Below are 22,148 nucleotides of genomic sequence, written 5' to 3'. Positions count from 1 at the left end.
CCCACTGTTGTGCGACCGCCGGTAGCCTCTGGACTTGCTTCGTCTTGCAGAGCTGAAATTCTGCCCCATTCAATACAGACTCCCCAGCTCCCCTTCCTGCCCCCCACCGCCACCCCAGCAAGTACCATTCTTTCTACTGCTTTTAGACTACTCTAGGCCCCTCACAGAAAGGGAATCCTACAAGAGCTGTCCTTTTGTGCCTGGGTTATCTCACCCAGCATCACGTCCTATCACGTGTCAGCACTGCCGCCTTTTCTAAGAACATTCCATTGTATGTATAGACGATGTTTGTGTGTCCTTCCATGCACCCGTGGACACTTGCATTGCTTTTGTGATGAGTATCTCTTCATGGCCCTGCTCTCAGTTCTGGGCATGTTCCCAAAAGTGGAATTATTTCTAGGACTTGACAAACAGTTTTCCATAGCAGCTGCACCCTTTTACCCTCTCACCAACCTTGCACAGGGGTTTCCAGTTTCTCCACATCCTGCACAGATACTTGTCCTTTTCTGTTTTTTTAGAATAGCCATCCTGGTGGGGGTGCGGGGCACCTCCCTGTGGTTCAGAGTTGCATTTCCTTAACGATCCGTGATGTCGAGCATCTTCTCCCAGGCGTATTGACCATCCCTACATCTTTTTTGAAGAAATGTCTATTTTAAGTCCTCCTCCCATTTTTTAAGTTGAATCGTTTATTTTTTGGTGTAGTTGAGTTGTCTTTTTTTTTTTTCCCAATTTGAAAACCAGTTTAACTTTGTTAAGTGATGTTCAGAATTCATTCTGAGATAAATGTCCAAGGAGCAAATTACTGAACTTAGTCTTGATACCAATAAATGGTATATTTATTACTGGGAAGTGAAGGGGATGCTATTGTTATTATTATAACTGTGGGGCAACAAGTCACCTGGAACTACTATATCCTAGGCAAATGGGGACATAGAGGCGCCCTACTTTGAATTGACCAAAGTGCATGTCAGTGACCACCTCAAGGTTAAGAAAGCTGAGCAAATACTGCTTCAGTACGGACTGTTGGATTAGACGATTATAAAGGAGTTGGTCAGGGTAGACACCTTGCTGTCCTAACAGTTGAACAAACACCTAAAGGAGGTGATCATTGGCCATGCAGATACCTGGGAGAAGAGTAGGTCCTAAAGCAGGCGTGCCCTCAGTGTGCAAAGAGCCAGCGTGACGAGCGGAGGGAACAAGATGGAGAGGGGTTGGAGAGGAGTCAGAGAAGCAGCTGGGTGCATATCACGTGGGCCTGAGAAGCCACTGTAGGGACTTCGGCTTTTATTCTGAGTAAAATGGACCCACTGCAGGCTTTTGAGTCAAGGAGAGACATCACCTGACTTACAGGAAGGATGCCTCGGTCTGCCTGGTTGAACTGTGGAAGGACAAAGTGGGAAGCAGGGAGACCAGTCAGGATGCCACTGCCATAATCCAGGCCAAGAAACAGCACCGTTCTCGGACCTAGAGGCGGCGACCGGGGAGTGAGAACCTGCCAGGCTCTGCTTATATTCTGAAGATGGAAACTGGAGATCTCCTCCTGGCTTGGCTGTTGGTTGGGAGAGAAAAGAGTCAAGGATGACTCCCGTGCTTCCTGCGCTTCCTAGCCGCGGGGATGGGAAAGTTTGGTTCAGACATCCCAGCGGAGATGCTGAACGGGCACCTGGGGGAAGGAGTCTGGCGCGTGGTGGGGGGCCAGATCTGTAAGTCACTGGCATTTAAATAGGACATGATCAAGAATTAGTGGCCTCTACCCTGGATGGATCGAAGCAAGGGAGGAACAGTTCTTCCTCCTGTACACATTCCTTGGTTTTCATTTTCATGACTTAAAGAAAATCTTGGAGAATGAGAATAATATGTAAAACCAAGTATCTCTGCATTGCCTTTCTGAAGTGCTTTCCTAGTTTCTCCTCACTCCACACAGTAAGTGCCATCTCTTTCCACCTTCATGGAAAGAAACTAATTTTTTTTTGTTAAATCATCACTTAAAATGTAGGATGGGAGCATACATTTTTAAAGGTACTCTAAAAGGCATGCCTTTGTAAATGAGAAATAACTGAAATAATTTTTTTAAAGGTTTTATTTATTTGACAGAGATCACAAGTAGGCAGAGAGGCAGGCAGAGAGAGGGGGAAGCAGGCACCCTGCTGAGCTGAGAGCCCATGGGGGTCCATCCAAGGACCCTGAGATCATGACCAGAGCCGAAGGCAGAGGCTTAACCCACTGAGCCACCCAGGCGCCCCCCCCCAGCCATTTTTTTTCTTCAAGTGAATCCTGGGTTTTATAAATTGGGTTAACTTGCAATGAGGAGTCTGTGTGCACCAGCCTGAAACCCGGGGACACTTGTCCCCTAGGTGGCACTACAGGTCTGTGCTGTCCCGGTCCGTTTCTCAGCAGCATCTCGGAGATGCTTCTCAGCAAAGTTGGCCACTCTGGGTCCTCCTCACCTCCTGGGAATAGAGGGAGAGAAGGAGCTAGCAGTAAAGAAACTTTGGAATGCAGGTGGGGGACAACAATCTCTTTCACCTGCTGTCAGTGCGGGTCCCAGTGCAGGAATCTGGAAGTCCCTCTGGCCAAGGACACTGCCCCTTATTGCTCCACAGTGGAAACAGCAGGAGCAAAGCCCCAGAGCTAACTGGGGTATACCCACTGGTCAAGCCTCTGCGAGGCTCTGCACCCTGCCCCAGCCCCGCCCCTGCCAGTGGGGGCACAGGGAGACTGGGCTGGGGACAGAGTCTGGAGCAGCAGAGCTGATGAGGCAGCAACCATGGTAGTCCCTGCCCCCTGCACCCTCAGGGACACTTGGAACCTGCGGGGCTCCTCTTCCCCACTCCAGACCCTAATTACTCCAGGGACCCCGGCTGCCCCCAGAGCAAGGGCTGCAGGGAGCTGTTTGCATTCTGCCGCCCTTGACCTCAGCCGATGGGCCAGAACCAGCGCGGCCCGAGGGCTGTGGGAGCAGCTGGGACATGGAGCAAAGACGCATGGGAGCTGTGTGTCCTGGACCCTGGCCTTGCTTCCCCAGGGACAGGAGCGCTGCCTTGGACTCCCTACACACCACAGTGCCTCTGGTGTGAGAGCCTCAGTAGAGGAGCAGGCATCTGACGGAGGCAAAGCTCTTCGGGAAGGTGGCCTGAGCGGGAGACAAGGCCCCGTGTGTCTGGGTGCCGTGACACCCACCCTCCCCACCGTGCGCCGTGTTCCGGTAAGTCAGAGCAAAGGGGACTAATGAGCGGGGGTGTTTGCAGACACGCCCAAGAAGCCCAAAGTCACTGCAGACACCAGGAACTCGGACGGAAGTAAAAATCAGACTTGGGCTCTGAACATGCAGTTTCTCAGGAGCCTTTCAGGTATCAGACAAGATAAAATCAGAAACTACAGAATGAAGGAACATGTCAGTACCGCGAGCAAGGAGCAAGCTGTGCTGGTTATTCACACACACACACACACACACACACACACACACACACACACACACGTCCCACTGCACATCTAGGCAGCAAGAAGAAGCAAAGTCACCAGCAGCTGAAGCCCACGGGGCCCATGGACTCCTAGCCCAGCCAGTCTTTAGATCTGTCTTACTCTGACCATGGGCTTGGGGCTGGGAAACGATGGGATGGGGGGAGCCAGGACCTCAGTCCAACCGTCCCCCAGGGCTCTAGGCCCACATCTCTAGGGAGAACCAGCCCTGAGTGAGGGCCATGTGCCAGGTGGGAGACTTGTGTTCCACATGCTGCTGTGTGCCCATCGTGGGTGTGAGCTCCCAGACGTGAGCCTGGACCCACCACTCTGTTCCCACTGCACATGGTCAGTGGAGAGAACAAGACCTCCAGCTGGAGGGATGACGGCCAAGTGAGGACAAGCCAAGTTACGAAGGACGCCATCATCTTGAGCCCCTCTGAGCTTTCTAAATGACTTCTTCTAAATGACTTCTAAATAAAGTTCTAGAACACATAGGAGGAAGAACTCTCCACATGGGTGCAAAGCAACTCCAGCAAGTCTTCTCCAGGACATGGTAGAGGGTGAAAAGAGAAATGCCCTTAAGACCAGAAATGTCAACTGTAAACTATTGCACACTGCCTTATAACTAGGTTTTAAAATACATAGGCAGGGGCACCTGGGTGGCACAGTTGGTGAAGTGTCCAACTCCTGGTTCCAGCTCAGGTCCTGATCTCGGGATCACGGGACAGAACTCTGAGGCAGGCTCTGTACTCAATGGGGAATGCAGAGAGTGGGGACTGCTTAAAGCTTCTCTCCCTCTGCCCCTTCCCTTCTGTGTACTCACTCTCACAAATAAATTTAAAAAAATATATATATATATGCAGAGAACATGTAATGGACAGGTCATTCCATTAAAATGCTAGTGGTGGTCATGCCAAGATGGCGGGGGTGGCATGGGGGGAGATAATACGAGCAACCGAAGTCCTTCCATAGCAATGACACAAACCTCTGAGACATACAGGTGAATCTCCCAAGCATGTTTTTGAAAAAAGACCAAAAACAATGCATACTCTATAATTCCATTGACCTGATGTTCAAGAGACAGGTGAAACTAATCCATGATGATAGAGGTCAGAACAGTGGTTTCCCTTGGAGGGAGTCGCTCCTGAGAGGGACACAAGGGTGTGCGTTAGGGTGCTGGAATGTTCTCCATTTTTGTCTGGGCGGTGGTGACACAGATGTACACATATGTAAAAATCCATTGAGCTCTACACTTAATGGGTTGTGACAGAGTGGGTTCTTAAAGGGAACCAAGGGTAGATGAAGGACTATTTGAGGAAGCTGGAGTGGCCAGCATCCATGGCCAGCCGGGCCTTCCCACACATACACGGCTACCCCTCATCGGAGTTGCGTTGTTCTAGGTGGATCGTGGGCCTGATAGAGCGGATCCATGACGGTGCCATTTATGCCGTTTTTCAAAATGGTGAAGAAGATGCCCATGGACGTGGCGCCGTGGAATTTACAGGAGTGTCGCTTCCCAGCCAAGGGGCCTGAAGAAATCAAAGAAAAGGAGAGTTGAACAAGAACAGCACATTTGCCATCTATACAAATATCGAGTCATTATGTTGTATGCCTGTAACTTATATAATGTTATACGTTGATGACATCTCAAAAAAAAAAAAAAAAAAACTTAAAAAATGAACAGTCCACATGGTGAACTCGATCCCTGGTTACAACTCAGAGCACCTAGGGATGGTGACAGCACCTAGGGACGGTGACACACGAGTCTTCCTGGGACATGGGTTTACACCTTAGGGTGAAGCCATTTCCTGAGCAGTGATACCAGCCCTTCTTGAGGAAAAGTGATCACGGGAGGTTCTGCGGTGTATCGTGTGACCCGGGTCACAGCTGACTGACCAGAGATAGGTGGCAAAGCCAACGCAGCCATCGATGAACTGGCCTGTGGCTCTGACGGCGGGAGGGCACGGAAAGGCTGTCCAGTCAGAACCCTCTGCGCGGAGAGTGACTCACTGACCTACAAGTCCACTTCCTGCTTCCAGGGCGTCACGTGGGGAGCAGGTTGTGACAGTGGGAGCCGGAAGGGAGAAGTGAAAGCAGGACGAGCCGGGCCACCCCTGGGTGGGTGACTGCATGGCTTCGGAGGTCCCTCCCAGAGCTTTCTCACCACCCTGGAAACGCCCCGGCCCTGGAGGTGAGCCAGGCGTGTCCGCTCCCGGAAAGATTGCAGCTGATCCATCCATCCCCTCGGCCTCGGCCTCCCCTGGGTGGGGCCGGGGCTGCCCACGTGTGGCCACTCCCTGTTCGACTGGTCTGATGGCACTGGCTCTTAGCCACCAAGCCCGGCGGCACTGGGGAGACTCAAAAACATCTGGGTGGCCTGGGACTGGCCCCTAAAGTCCGGCGAGCTGTGTAGGAGGTCCACAGAAGAATCCTCGCTGACCACCGCCATGCTGGAGGTCACCAAACGAGTACGGAGGTTAATAAACCACAGGCCATATTTTTTCCAAATCAAAGCTGCCCGCGAACTCTAAGAGAAGCGTTTCATGGGTCCCTGAGAAAGAAATAATGGAGCGCCTCTCACAGGTGTAAAGCCAGGACACCCCAGGGCTCCGTGAGGTGGGGCCAAGTCAGGAGCCCACCTCGCGGTGAGGGACACACGGACACTTTCCGTTCAACCCTGTCACTGGGTGGAGGGAAGGGAAAGAAGTCTCTGAAAGTGTGAACCACACGCTCTGCCCTGCACAGATCTGCAGTCCATGCGCTGCACCCACGTGGGCCGAACCACCAAAAACCCTGAAGCCCGGACCTTTACGTGGTTCCCAGGTGCCCAACAAAAGGGACTGCAATGTTAATGAACCTGAACTTAAATACGATCTTGAAAGAAAAAAAAAAAAAAATGGCCGCAGCCCTCTGTGGAAGAGCTTGCTTCCCATGAGCGACGACACATCCCCACTTCAGAGATCCTTCCAGAAGAAGCCTTGGCGCCTGGATGGACGAGGGTGGCTCTAATTTTAGAATTCAGAGGGCTTGAGTGTCTCTGAAGGTCTGTCCCAAGTTGCTGTGGTCTCCCGGGGCTCTCTGCATCCTTCCAGCAGGGCAGGCGGCAGAGAAAGTAGCTTCCTCCTGGAGCAGATGCAGGAGAGGAAACGTCTCTGTGCGTGGAAACTGCCATCAAGAAGCCGCCGGAGGCAAGAAAAAAGCTGAGCTTGTGGCGCAACGACAAGGCACATACCGCGAACAACGGGACTGGGAGAGAAGGGCGAAGGGTGGGCAGGACACACAGGTCAGGCCTCTCAGGGCTCGAGGGCGATGGGGAGTGAACGTGTGTCATCACCTAAACCACAGACATGCCCCCCTCGGTACTTCTGCAAGGGGCTCTCTTGCTTCTCCCATAGGCAGGGGACATGAAGTCCCTGGAAGGGTCATATCCACTCTGGGAACCCACTGAAAAAGCCATGAAATTGTTAAATGCAAGACAGTAGAGAATCCCAGGTTAGCTGCTCTGGACTTTGTGAGTCCGGGAAAAGCTCCAGCTGAGAACTTGGGAGGGGTTGCTTTTCCTCCCTTTTTTCCTTTTTTTGAGTTGCACAGCTTTGCATTGAGGAGGTCGACTCCCACATGGGCCTCAAAAGGTTAGAGCAGTGCCTGATGCCCATGGTCATTAAATCTTTATCTTCTGCTTGGGGTGCTGTGCCCAGCACCACAGCTGTGCGCCCCTCAGAGAGCCATCCACTGCACCCTCCATCCAACCACTGCACCTTCCATCCATTGCACCCTCCATCCGTCCACTGCACCCTCCATCCAACCATTGCACCCTCCATCCGTCCACTGCACCCTCCATCCAACCACTGCACCTTCCATCCACTGCACCCTTCATCCAGCCACTGCACCTTCCATCTGTCCACTGCACCCTCCATCCATCCATCCACTGTACCCTCCATCCGTCCACTGCACCCTCCATCCGTCCACCGCACCGTCCATCCAACCACTGCACCTTCCACCTGTCCACTGCACCCTCCATCCAACCACTGCACCTTCCATCCACTGCATCCTCCATCCGTCCACTGCACCCTCCATCCAACCACTGCACCTTCCATCCACTGCACCCTTCATCCAGCCACTGCACCTTCCATCTGTCCACTGCACCCTCCATCCATCCATCCACTGTACCCTCCATCCGTCCACTGCACCCTCCATCCGTCCACCGCACCGTCCATCCAACCACTGCACCTTCCACCTGTCCACTGCACCCTCCATCCAACCACTGCACCTTCCATCCACTGCACCCTCCATCTGTCCACTGCACCCTCCATCCATCCATCCACTGTACCCTCCATCCGTCCACTGCACCCTCCGTCCGTTCACTGCACCCTCCCTCCATTGTACCCTCTATCCACTGCACCCTCACTTCTGGAGCCTTCCCTGCCTCTGGGCACCTTCAGGCTGGAGCCCCCGGGCTGCTCCATCTGCTGAGGATGGGAACAGTGAGGATCTTAGCAGCCACTCGGCCCAGCCACAGGCCAGGGGCAATGCCCATGGTTTGAGTGCCTGCCCTAGGAGGAGGCAGAAGGTTCCATAACAGACAGGCCCAGTGATGGAAGGCCCAGTGCCCACAGCAGGCACCAACATCCCACAAGAAACCAGCTCTGGGCTCAGTGCAACATCGAATCTGACCCTCCAAGTCTGGGACATCTGCCAGGCCTCATTCTCCAAATACTCAGTGAGTATCTTCAAGTAACAATAAAAACAGAGAGAAGGGTAATTATCAGTAACATTCCTATGAGTTCAGTTAATTCTAAAGGAGGACAAACCATGCACACAGATGCAGAGGTTGGGGTTGGCCGGGAGAGGCACAATGGAGAACCCCCTCTTACTGTCCACATGGAATCCCATCATTTGAAGCCTGCAGGCCTAACCCCCACCTTATCTGGGGACCCTGATGCCCAGAGCGGGGAAATGGTTTGCCCGAGATCGTGGCTCCCATCACCAGCTGTGCTGGCAGAAGGCATGCGCCCTGACTCCCTAGCAGTAGGCAGGTCGGTCTCTCCAGCTCTGGATGCCATTCCAAAGATCAAGCCCCACACAGTCTGGTGTTTTTATCTCCTTCTCTTTTGTTTTGTAAATTCTCAAAGCTCATCTGCTGACCTCCCAGGATGCCTTTTACAGCTGGGCCAAACATGCTGAAATATAGCCCCTGAGGTTCCTAAAAGGAATCTACAGAGACTTCACTCCTGAAACTTCCCACATCCATCCTCCCAGAACATTCCAACCCTGGACACCCCTCTCCCAAAACATGCGAACTCTGGATTTGTGGCATTAAGACCTTAAAAAGGTCTGTCTACTTCTAGGCGAGACTGATACTGCTCTGTCCAGAGACGTCAACCTGATTTCTGCCAAGGCTAGTGTTAAAAAGAAAACCATGGGCCCAAGATGGCATCATTTAGGTTAAGGCCCTGTCAGAAAACTAAGATCTGACACATAACTGCAGTTACAACTCCCCAGGATTGTAATCTTTAACCAGCTGACATAGAAATGTCCCTGTCAGCACTAAGAAATTTATGGATAGACCCCTTTACTGATAGTTCCCCATAAGAGGGTGACCTTGCCTAAAATAATGGATTCTTTACTAATAATTCCTTTTTTTCTGCTCCCTCTCTACCTTTAAAAACCTCTCCTTTACTGGAGCCCTTTGAAATTCTCCCTACTTTCTACATGGGATGTTGACCAATTCATGAATTAGATTTTTAACGTTTACCTGGTTGAATTTTTATTATTTCACAGATTGGTTGGCAGTGATGAGATTCAAAATGAATTTCCTGGAGGCATTTGGGGACGACAAGAACATGGGAATTGTACCCCGTTGAAACTCCCTGAGTTCACGGTCTCGCTGGCCATTTCCAAGAGCCGTGGGTGAGCTCCTCTCAGTTTGAGGTCCGCTCTTTCGGCTTCAGAATCCCGATCTAACCTGCCTTCCTTTACAGGGCATGTCAGCTTGCACTGGCAGAGGGCTCTACCCAGAGCCCCACTGATGAGCTGGCAGAAAGGTCTATCAGAGCCAAGCCCCCAGCTTTTCAGACCACAATTCCTGGGGGCAGAAAACCCCAAACTCAGCTCTGTCCTGGGATTCCACTCTAGGAACTGTTGGTAGCAGCTGGATTTCTCCACGTTGTTTGGAATCAGTCCACAGTCTCCATTCCTTGGGGTTTGCTGGTTCAATCCTTCCCCCAATCCAAGGGTCCGGGAGACTCAAGAGCGCCCACGTGCACAGGACCTTCTTATGGCCAGGATTCAGGAACATCTCTTGGATACCGCCCATTTGTTAAGGCACACGTGTTTATCTTATCTTGTGTAGATAAAGGCTCCTGCTAATGGGAATCTCAGAGTCCAGAAAGCTGAAAAAGTTGGCAGGCACTGGTCAAGCATTTAGAGGCTCTTAGAGCTCACCACCTTGCGAAGACTCTCATGATGGGTAAGATGGTTGTGAAACAGGTGGGACTGAGACTAGTCCTCAGCCAGCCTCGAGAAAACTTCTGAGCAACAAGGTACACCCTAAAACAGGCACAATTTCCAAACCAGTGACAGTCCCTTGTAGGTAATAGTCTGGCTCCAAGAAACCCCAAGTCTTTGTTAATGGGATCCTTAAATTCTAAAGAATTCAGAATTCAGAAGGCCACCTTCTGCTTAGTTTATGTCTAAGAACTAAAGTCTTGGAAGTTGCGGGTATCTCACTAGCAACAGCAAAATCTCTCTAAGCTTGTTTTAGTGAGCTAAAGCTCCCGAAGAGCTTGGCTTGGTGACTATCAGGCTGGGGGCCCCCAAATAAGGCTGGACAGAAATGTGGGTTAACTCCCTCTGTAGCTAGGATCCTTCCAAACGAGTGCCAGGCCTCAGGGGGATTATAACCTAGCAATACAATGGTTAAGGGAAATGTTCCAATTAGATAAGATCATTCCAGAACAGACTTGAGACAAGGCTTCCCAGATTAAACAGATCCAAGGGTCCTGGGATCGAGTCCCGAATCTGGCTCGCTGCTCAGCAGGAAGCCTGCTTCCCTTCCTCTCTCTCTGCCTGCCTCTCTGCCTACTTGTGATCTCTCTCTGTCAAATAAATAAATAAAATCTTAAAAAAAAAAAAAAAAGAACTATGTAGCCAGAGGGAAAGAAGCAAATTGAAAATAATGTCATTTAACTTGCAACCTAATTCTCTGAGGAGCTGAAAGCAACTTAACTGACCCTTATCTTACAAATTTTTGCAAAATGAAACAGGCAGCTCTAAGGCAGTTCAAAGTTCACTTACTGGCACATTTCCCCTGTTTAGCACCAACAGTTTGGTATAAATTCTGGCCTTAGGAAACCAAAGTCCTTCTCCAACTTTCATCTCTCTCTCTGACCCTTGAAGTTATAAATCTTATCATGCCATTGAAATGTAAACACAGCCTACAATCACCTGAGAATGAAGGGCCCAAAGAGGGAAGGCAGCCTTTGCACCCAAACTCCAGCACAACTTCCTTAAGATTAATTCCTGGGGCAAATGCAAATCTGAAAAATCTTCTCCACAAATATTAGTGGCTATGGAGTCTTTGCATACCTGCGTGTTTATGTGTGTGTCCAAATATATATATTATGGCGTATGTTGTAATGCAATATAATGTACATATAGTGTATGTTGTATGTATATGTTGTCAAAGTGAGATATTTTTCTACCTCTGGATGGTATTGCTAAAATTAATTTGTGAAAGCTCTATTTAGTTGGTTTGAAGGCAAGCGCTTGTAAAGGATAGGGCATTCTAAAACTCTCAGAAAGATAGAAACTAACTCAAATTTTTTTTCAAGTTCATGTGATCTGGAAAAATAATTAAACAATTCTATTTAATTAAAATAGACATGTCTTTAAAGTTACCAGCATTAAAGTTTAAGCTTTTATTCCTCCTGTGTTTACTTGAAATCAAACAAGTTGATGTTCTTTGTTACAAAAGGTTTTTTAAAAAAATCATTAGGGAGAATGACTGACTTTGATGTCTTGTGAAGTTTTTATGGGTAATTAAGCATAATTTTTAAAAACAAGTAGATTGAATAGATATAAATAAAAGTAAAATTTTAGTCAAACTTCTTTTCTCAAGTAATATCTACATCTGACATGGGGCTCAAAGTCAGGACCCCAAGGTCAAGAGGAGCCTGCTCTGACGGAGCCAGCCGGGCACCCAAGGGCAAACTTTTAAATTGTCTCCCGAATCTTCCTGGTAACCTGAAACTTTTTTTTTTAAAGATTTTATTTATTTATTTGACAGACAGAGATCACAGGTAGGCAGAGAGGCAGGCAGAGCAGAGAGAGAGGAGGAAGCAGGCTCCCTGCTGAGCAGAGAGCCCTATGCGGGGCTCCATCCCAGGACCCTGGGATCACGACCTGAGCCGAAGGCAGAGGCTTTAACCAACTAAGCCACCCAGGTGCCCCAACCTGAAACTTTTTAAACTTTTCCTAACTTAGGTTCAGCGATGAGTTAAGTTAAAGCCATTAGATATCTAGATCACCTCCAAATCAGACAGAATATTGAAGCATTAATTGCTCAACACACGTTTATCTACTTCTGGTTTCCTTATTACAGAGACACTAAAGATAAATTTGGGTCTGTTAGTCAACATGTTTTATGCTTCGTTGAAAGACTGTACTAAGAAGAAGCACGTTTCTAGAAATGGTGAAACGTATTCCTAAATTTGCCAATCTAAAGAATGCTAGGGTAACAGTTCACAACTGCTTACTTACTTTCTTTCACGAGAAATTAAGGTTTCTAAGAGTTAAGAAATCTAATAAATGTAACTAAGACTATTGGAAATCATAAGGGAGACAACTCTGTGTACAGGAAAAGTAGGATCTGTGTTTGCTGTAAGAAAAACACGAGGGAGGGACATACATTTTTGATGAGGGAAAAGCAAGTAATTTTGTCCTAAAGGGAGGTTGGTTATTTAAAAAGGAAACATTTAGAACAAAATCTGAATGTAAGAAAGTTGTAGAAGGCTTGTGGAAAGGGAATCTGTGGGGGGAAAAAACGTTAATATGTGATCAAGCTTTCGTCAAGGCAGCACAACTAAATCCATAAGATTGTGTCACGGTGGATCAAGTCCATCTTGCTTCTGCAAAAATGGCCCCTGGTCGCCAGACTTTTGCCATCACAGAAGGGAAGGTGGGTAAATCATGGCTGTAAATTAAATGAACAAGTCTGGGCTATGGGAAAACCAAGATGGCTGCTTGGTTCTTCCTGACTCCCTGGCATACCCCTTGTTTTGGTTTCTACATTCCTTTACCCACCATAGGGCATTTAAGACAATTCCAATTATAAATAGACATTAGTGGGGAGACCTCTATAACATTGCGAAAACAGTCTATCGGCAATGGCTGCCTTGTCAGGTCCACAATCCTGGGATACCTGTTTTTGTTCCCAGGGGCCTCAGACCTCTTCCTTATGGACCTTTGTACACCTTATTCAACTGTCACTTGGTACGGGTTACTAATATGTCCCTGTTATTGTACGTTTTCTAGATGAGTTGAAACTTCCTGGTTGATGCCCTCCCTGTGGAAAAAATTATCTTTTTTTTTTTTTAAGATTTTTATTTATCTATTTGACAGAGAGAGAGAGACAGTGAGAGAGGGAACACAAGCAGGGGGAGTAGGAGAGGGAGAAGCAGGCTTCCTGCTTAACAGGGAGCCCGACATGGGGCTCAATCCCAGGACCTTGGGATCATGACCTGAGCCAAAGGCAGACACAACGACTGAGCCACCCAGGAGCCCCAGAAAAAAATAAGTTTTAGAAAATGTGTTTTCCACCTGGGGTAGACCTTCTACAATCTCCAGCGCTCAAGGCATCTACTTCACTGGGAAAATCAGACAAACCTTAATGAAAACCTTACAAACTTCTTGGAGTTTTTGTCTCATGCTGCTATGACCAGCTGCTGACTCTAATGTCTTCTGCTCAAGCCCATCATCATCAGGTTAAAGAAGCCTTCTTGATCTCATTTCAAAGGATCCTGTTGGTCATAGTTTAGAGCCTTATAATTAAGTATTCTGGAAATGTCATCAAAGGAAGACAGCCCTCGAGCCCCATTGGAAGGGACCTTACCAGGTGCTCCTGACCCCTGACACTGCTGCAAAAGGGGCAGGTAGTGGGCTTTGGGTACACATCACACAGCTGAGGATGGCTCCAGCTAACACCTGGTCCTTTCTAGATGCCAGCAGCCTCCAAATCAGAAGAGAAGGAGCTGACATGGAAGTAGACTGCTTCTGCCTAAAGCAACAGATCGAGACTTCACCCTAACTGGACATGAAACCCTTTCTCCTGCTTTTCCTTTCCTTTCTTTCCTCTGGCATTGGCCTGCAAAGATGACACCCTCAACTCCATCTCCCAGGCCCTGGCTAAAGGGGAGTGACCTCTGGAATTTAGAACAGCGTTTTAGGTTAGCCTAGGAGAAAAGCAAAACAAGACCTCTCATTGGTTGACTCCCCTGCACGGACCTGGTTGAGTTGGGAAGGACCCACCAGGGGCTTTCAGGATTCAGAATCCACCCCTTTTGGCAGAACCCTACTTCCCTCATTAAGGATAAACAGAAATGAGGCTAGGATCAGGAACTTCTCTTGAATTCTTAAAATCATTGCAGAATCCACAACTAAGCAATAACGGCCCAGCTAAGACCCCTTAGACTCTCTGGCCGAAGTCGTTCTTGATACTGGAATAGCCCTTGATCGTCTTGTAGGGGAACGAGGAGGAATCCTCTGTACCCAACGCCATCTGCTGTCTCCTGGATTAACAATTCTGGGGACACCGAAACCCGCCCACTTGGCCTAAAAGAGTGACTCCTTCAGCAGGGTCTTTCTTTGACTTTTTTTATTTTGATTGCTTTGGGTCCTGAGGACCATGCCTCTGAAATATGGTCTGAACCTCGGGAATGATCTGCTTAGAGTGATCATCATAATCCCCCTTGCATGGGATACACTCTTGGAAGCTGAAATCACGTTCACAGCTGCGAACCACTAAGCAGATTCTCTAAGACTGGAATGTCACAAGAGGAACAAAGAGGACAACTGACTTAAAAATTCTGAACCTGGGGCCATAACCCGTGAGTATCACAGAAAAGCTGACCAAAAGCCATAAGAACTAGGAAGCACAGCTAAAAGCGGCACTAAGGCCTTAAATTTGGATTCTCTCAGTAAAGCTGAGAATCTGATCAAAACAGGGAAACTTAATGTTAAAAAGAAAACCACCCCACGTGGCACCACTTAGGATGAGACCCCATGTCAGTAAAGCAAAATTCTGGACCTAACCTGACTGCGGTTTCAACCCCTGAAATGTAACATTTAACCAGTTTACCCAAGAATTTCCTAGTCAGCACTAGGCACTGATAGACCCCACTTAATATAATGGTTTCTTTGCTAATAATTTCCTTTTTTCCCCCTGCTCCATCTCACATTTAAGAAACGTCCTTTCTTGCAACCTGTTGGAGCTCCCTTTTACTTGCCAAATGGGATACTGCCTGATTCATAAACCCATTAATAACTCCAGTTAGATCTTTAATTTACTTAGTTGAGTTTTTATTATTTAACACCAGGAAAACCTAAGCTTAAGTGGATTTCTCTTTGTGGTCCCTAACTCAGGGCATGTCACATTCTGAGCTTTGTTAAGAGCCTCTCAAAGCAGGCCCCCCATCCCCACCCCACAGACAGAAGAGGGGGTTTGCCATCCCCCTGTTGGGGAGCTGGGGCAGAGCTGGGGAGGGACTCAGGAAATCGCCCATGTAAGGACAGGACAAGTAAGGGAAACCTTGGGCCTGGGGTTTTCTGGCTTGAAGGGGGTGCAGGAGAGATGAGCAAAGGGGGAAAGCAGCCAAGGAGAGCAGGGAGGCAGAGGGGAGAAGGTGCTGAAGGGAGAGTGGGGGGCAGAGGTGAGGGTTCCCAGGAGCCACCCATCCCTGGCATCCTCTGTGCCAGAGGGGGCAAAGTGGCTGAAGTCAGAGGCCCTCTCTGAGCACACTGCTCCTTCAAAGGTGGGAGATGATGTCCTCCTGCCCCCACTCCTGACTCCCCTCTACTGTCCCTGCACAGCCCAGAGGCCCCTGGGATAGCGGCGGGTCCCACAGGTGGCCGGAAGGTTCTCGGACAGCAGCCATATGTCCTGCCCAGTCTCCCCAACCTTTTTCATCTTATTCAGGCCCAAGTGGGGGTTAGGGGGAGGGTGGGACCTCCCGGACAGGGTGGGAGGAGGATGGGGACCAGGGGAGTGAGGGGGAGCTATGGCGGGATGGGGAGTGTGGGAGCAGGAAGGGGAGGGTGAGCAGGGGAGGGTGGTGGACTCACCTCCCGCCCCCTGGGGTGCAGGGCAGGCAAGAGAAGGGCTGGGGAGGCGCAGGAGGGGAGTTGCTTGGAGATTGACTGCTGGGCCTCTGGCCACCGCTCACCCTGGGAAACCTGAGTCCCCGCAGCCACCCCCAGGAGGGGTCTGGCTTCACAGCGGGTGGTGGCACGGGGGCGGCGCTGGGCCAACGCCAAGGACTCCAGGGCCTCAGAGCCTTCTTTCCCTCCGTCCCCCGCAGGGCACCGTAGTGCTTCACTGACCCTGGGCGCTTCTGGCAGCAAAGAACCAGAAAAACTGGAAGTTAACCCAGACAGTCCTTCGTGAGGCTAAATCACCGGTGGACCCTGGTGACAGTCTAAACTTCTGCCTCAGTTTACCCGTGAGGGGCTCCCACCTTTGCCCCATAGGGTTGTGTTTTCACCCTCAGAAGAACGGCCCCGCCCGAACCGGCATGCGGGCCTCAGAGCCTCTTCCTTGGCCTCAGGCTGTTCCAGCAGCTCCGTCCTCTTGGGCCTCCACCACCTCTGACTCTTCGGAGTCGACCACCACCACTTCTTGGGTCCCCGTGATGATGTGCTCACCTGCGGCTCTGCCTCAGGGACATACCAGCACGCAGAGGGCCCGTTTGGAGGCCCAGTGGCCTTAATCCAAAGAGTCTTTCAACAGTAGAATTCTGGGCATCCTGGGCATTTGCATGAAAATGTTTTGGTCAGCGCCTGAATGGCTCAGTTGGTTAAGCATCTGCCTTTCAGCTCAGGGCATGATCCCAGGGTCCTGGCGGGGCTCCGTGCTCAGAGGGGAGCCTGCTTCTCCCTCCTCCTCTGCCCCTTTGCCCACTCATGCTCTCTCTCTCTCTCAAATAAATAAAATCTTAAAAAAAAAAGAAAATGTTTTGCTCAACAGAGACTTTGGGCCCCTTCAGCTCCTCCTGCCTCAGCCCAGGGCCATCCCAGCTGCCAGAACCACAGAGGAACCCTGTGGCCATTCTCCTGGTGTCCTTCTCCACAGGCCACTGGTCAACAGGCAGCAAAGGAGGCCCTGGAGAGAGTGAGAGAGCGAGCAAGCGTGTGTGTGTGTGTGTGTGTGTGTGTGTGTGTGTGTGCGCGCGCGCGCGCGCGTGCGCATGCGTGTGTGTAGGACCCGCCCAGGTAGGGCTGTGGGTTCTGCCAGCCCGTCCAGGGGAGGCTGCTCCATCTTCCCCAGCCCCACTTCTGACCCTCAAGCCTGTGAGAAGCGCTTTCAACAACAAAACTCTTTCTTAGCCAACACCTCAGCACAACACAGGTGACCTAAACCAGACCAACGAGGCCTTCTGAGGGGCCGCTGGAGCCATTTGGGAAGAGGCTGAGTAAACCTTCGCCTCACACTAGCTTGGAGAGCACACTGTGCGCTAATTCTAAAATGGCGCCTCCCTCAGCCTCCACAGCTGGGCTGACTTTGGTAATGGAGGCGCCTGAGGAGGAGGCAGCTTGAAAGGCAAGAGAGAAAGAAAAAGGGATTCGAATTAAGTAACAGCTGAGGGGCCTCTGGCAGGCCTTCCAAACTCCCACCACCTTCGGGGGCAGGGATCATTATTATTATCATCCTCGTTCCCATTTTTCAGATCAGGCCCAGCATCACAGCTCGTGGTGGTAGAGGCAGGACTGGAACTATGCAGCCAGACCGGCCACCAGGACACTTATACCTGCCACAGTGACACCCCCCTCCCCCACTTCAGCCCCTGCCTAATCCTGGACACACTGTCCCCTGGGGCGGTCACTCCAAGCTCTCCCTCCACCCCCAACAGACTCTCTGCACCCAGACACAGGCCCCCACAGTTGATGTGAAAGTCAGTGGTCTCTGGCCAGATGTAAGCTCCTTATAGCGAGAGGCCATCATGTGCTCTTTGAGCCCTGAAGGCCTGGATTTCCCAGACAAGTCTGATCCTAGCTAAGCTGGGCTTTTGTTCAATCCTGGGCAGGCAGGTGGCTTGCACGGCCTCGGTGGACGCTTCCCCTCAGCCCTGTGGCAGCTCTTGAGGCGAAAGACGGGCTGGGGTTCACGGCAAAGTAAGTTTGGGAAATAGCAAGCGCGAGTCATAAATGGTTTCTTAACCTTAGGGCTTCTCAGAGCCTTAAAGAGGCTGGGTGCTCCCTGGTCACCTGGAGGGGGATGAGAGGCAGCCATTTCCCAAAGGATGTGACCAGGGAGCAAACGTTTTCTCGCTGAGTATCCCATGGGAACCCACATTGAGAACGACTTCCTAGAGCGACAGAATTCAGCCTGGCCCAACACGGAGGATGTTTAAATCATCTCCGTATCCAGCAGCAGAAGGAAGCTTTGCAAGGATGGCATAAGCCTCCCGAGATTTCGGGTCCTCATATCCCTAACAAGTTCGATTCAGTCCCCCACCCCCTTCTCCCTTGTTGTTGATCAGTTTGAACTTGCTTACAGCTTGTGGGCGGTTTACATTCTGGGTAAACACGGCAGATCAGGCAGTAGAAGAAAAGATCGAGTCAGACTTCTGGATAATAAGCAGCAAGATCCTCCTGTGGGAGATCCTGAGTTGGTTTTAATGGGACCAGGGCGGGGGGTGGGGTGGGGGCAGGGGTGGAGATGGGGGTGGGGAGAATCAGAAAACTCCGGCTTGGTGCCATCTGGTACCTGAGTAATGAGAAAACGCCTTACGTTGTACAGTTTGCAGGATTCCTTCACATCCATTTCTTTATTTGATCCTCACAAGAGCTTTGTGTGGGGATCAGGACAAACACTGTTACCATTTGCTGGTTCGAGAAACTGAGGCCCAGAGAGGATAAGTGATCTCTGCAAGTCACACAGCTATTTGTGGGGACAGCCAGAAACCGTCTGAAGCTGGGTCCAGGGCTCATTCATATTGGCCCCATTTCAAGGCGTATGTGTGTGTAATTTCCTTCCAGGGAATCTAAGCCAATGTGCTCTTGTTTTGGATGGGGACCGTGGGGAATGCTCCCTCAGGCATGAGGGTGTCTCCCTGCACCCACCAGTCTACGCAAGGTCAGGGAGGTCCGTCTGGAAGCCACGGGTCATGCAAGCTTGTAAGCTCCTCCTCCGAGAGCTGCCAACTCACTGCAGTGAGTTCCGGAAGCCCAAAGCCATACACCACGTCCATTCGAACCGAATCCTCTGACATGCGTGGGTCCCGGGGTGCGCTCGGACAGGATTGGAAAGGCCCAGATTTGACTCCAGGTCCAGCCCTGCACCAGCCCTTTCATCACTCCCTGCACTTAAACTTTCTTCACTGAAAAGGGGCTGAGTAACCTCGGCCCTGCCTCCTCGGTAGATCTGTGTGAGGATCCCAAGAGAGACTGGCTGGGGGCTGCCCTCATGGCTGCCGTTGCTCCCAGGGCCCTGGGCCACATGCCTGAACCTCCGACAGCTGCCCTCTCTTGTCCAGCTGGCTTCTCCTTATTGGAGTGCCAGCAGGAACAGCCATGACCCACCCTCCTGCCACCAACCACTGCGTCATGAAAGGTCTCTATACCCTGAAGGCCGGTGTTCTTCCTAACTTGTCTGCGCCTGGTTTTGCCTGCCCCTCACCAGAATGTCAGGCCCAGGAGGACAGAGGCTCCTACTGTCATCACCACTCAATGCCCTTGCTAAAGACAGTGCCCGGCACACAATGGACACTTGACAAAGGGATGTTGAATGGTCAGTGACCTCTCTGAACGTCACCTCCTCATCTGAAGAGGAGTCCCAAGGGGGCCTCCCAATCAGCCTCCAGCTCTCGTGTTTATTGATTCTTACCTCCCTTCGCCTGGCTCGTCTAGGACCACACATCCGTCAGCCACTGGCTTGATTTGGTCGCCCAAATGCTTTATTTCATCTTTGCAGCAATTCACAGCATAAGGAGACAAGATGGAAGGGAAAATGATCCCCAAGAAAGGCCAAAGAGGAGAAGGTCTCAGAAAGAAGGATCTTCTGTTTCTAGTAACGGTGCGGTGTTTCCAGCTGCATTTAATTCAAAGTCAGAACCCAACCTTGGGGTAGCACTAGCCAGAGCTGCTCAGCGACCAGGCAGGCAGCAGGGGCTCAGGGAGGCAGCAGGTGGGATCTGGAGTAGGGGGGCCTGGCTCTTTCCCTGAGGGACAGGAAGCTCATAGGGTGCAGATCCCATCCATCTGCCCTCCCAAGGCCAACAGTGGGACAAACCTAGATTAGACTGCCCTTGGTTGACTTCTTCCCTCTTCCAGGTAGCCTTTGATAATCCTTTTAGCCATGGTGATCACATACTTTATTATTCAAACAGGAACCCTTCTGAGAGTGAGAGGGGAGCCAGGACAGTGGTCATGAATTAGGCCAGGCCAGTCCCAGCAAAGCAGAGCACAGAGTCACACGATTTTAAACCCCAATTCACCAGATTAAAAACCGCAGGTTAAAAGGCAGAGAAAGAGAGCCCAATGTGCTCTTAGAGAGATCACCATCCTATCCTTGTAGATTCTGGAAATTCCTAGCGATTGGGGACAGGAAGGAAGATTGGGATTTCAAATGAAGACAATGACTCCAGTTCTAATAGGGGAAGCAGCTACATCACAAATAGATACACGCTCCAGTGTCATATATTGATAAGCTTAAGAAGAAAGTACAGCTGGGTGAGGAGGTGAAGGGAGCCCAGGTCAGTGGGTAGCACTGTTTTGGGGACAGGCCCAGGACACAGCAATTTATGGGAGCAGAGTCCCAGGCAGGAGGAAGGGCAAGGGAAGGGCCGGCATGGGGAGGCTTGACATCCTCCGGACAGGGAGGAAGGGCTCAGGCTCGAGAGCAGTGATGGAGGCAGAGGGAAAGAGTCTGGAGTCCACGAGGTGGTGGTCAGTGGCCAGATTATAGGCAGGCCCCGTCCAAGGGCTTCAAGCTCCCAGCTGATGTACTGTGTGATCAAGGGTTTGCACCATGCTGGCACACGAGGGTCAGTAGGGGTAGCAAGCATGATGATGGCGAAGATCACAAGCTCATCTGCTTAGCAAATGCTCTCCTCTCTTCTTAGTTACGTGATTTGCTGAGAGTCAATCGGGCTGGCAGGTGTGTACCACTCGCGGGGACACCCGTCTTCAGTGGTTTGCAAATTCCTCTTTGCCCTCAGGGCACTTTCCATCCTTGGTTGAACCCAGTAGTTTAGAGCATCCCTGGGAGGTAATGCGGGGCTTGATTCCAGGACGCTGGGATCATGACCTGAGCCAAAGGCAGATGCTTAACCAACTGAGCCACCCAGGTACCCCTGAGGTCTTTTTGACCTTGAACTGACTTGGAGATTTTTCCAGAGGGTCTCTGAATAACCTCAAAGATGGGCTCTCTCTTCTTATAAAAGGAGAAATATTAATTTATTTAGGCTTATTTGGTATGTTAAATTGCATGGGAAACATTATTTTAAAAAAGTAATATTTAACCTTCTTGGATTGTACTTATGTAAGTACATATTTTTAATATAAATAATTCAGAAATTATATGAAAGTCCTAAAAGTCTTTATGTCCTGGCATAATGTTATCAGTCATAATTCCAGCTATTAAAATAATATATATCATGGAAATAACCAAATTTACTCGTCAGTTGCAGATAGATAGGTAAGTAGATAGATAGGTTCATTGATTTTTTCTTTTCTTTTTAAATTTCTTTGGTAAACTGTCACCAGATCTATAACTATGGCCACTTTTAATCTTTTGCCATCATTCACAGACAATTACTATATTACTTTTCATTCCTCTCTAAAAGCACTTACAATCAACTACAGGTAAAAATATGTCCTCTTCAAAGAGATTTATGTAAATGATCCTGACAAAAACTGTGGAAAGCTGATTGATTTATAAAATTGCTAACACAAAACCAAGCAAAACAAGAATTCATTACACAAGAATGAAAGAACTGATAAAGGTGATTATAATTTTTATGACTTAATTTAAAATGCTGCTTGTTTTTTAATGTCTTGTTTTCCAGAATGAAAGAACTCCCTTGAGACCTGTCTTTTTAGGTGTCAATAACTTAACAGCAATTTAGTAAAACATATTTTTGTAAACTAAAGTTGAAACATTTATCTTTTTCTCCCTATCTGATCCCTCCAGAATTCAGAAACTATTCTCAAATATTCTTATTCTCCGTGACAATATATGTATTTATATAAATTCATTAAGATTCTGATCTTCTTGTAACAGGACACAATGGAATAAGTCCTTAGCTTGACTTCTAAGCCAAAACATACTTTTTTAAAGATTTTATTTATTTATTTATTTACTTTATAGAGAGAGAGAGGAGAGAGCACAAGGAGAGGTGGGAGGGGCAGGGCAGAGGGAGAGGGAGAAGCAGGTTCCCAGCTGAGCAGGGAGCACAATGCAGGGCTCAATC

Source organism: Enhydra lutris, unplaced genomic scaffold (genome assembly GCF_002288905.1).
Source record: "Enhydra lutris kenyoni isolate GAN:26980312 unplaced genomic scaffold, ASM228890v2 scaffoldscaffold8, whole genome shotgun sequence".
NCBI classification, from domain to species: domain Eukaryota; kingdom Metazoa; phylum Chordata; class Mammalia; order Carnivora; family Mustelidae; genus Enhydra; species Enhydra lutris.
The sequence above is the reverse complement of the archived record's forward strand: the minus strand, read 5'-3'. Positions refer to the sequence as shown.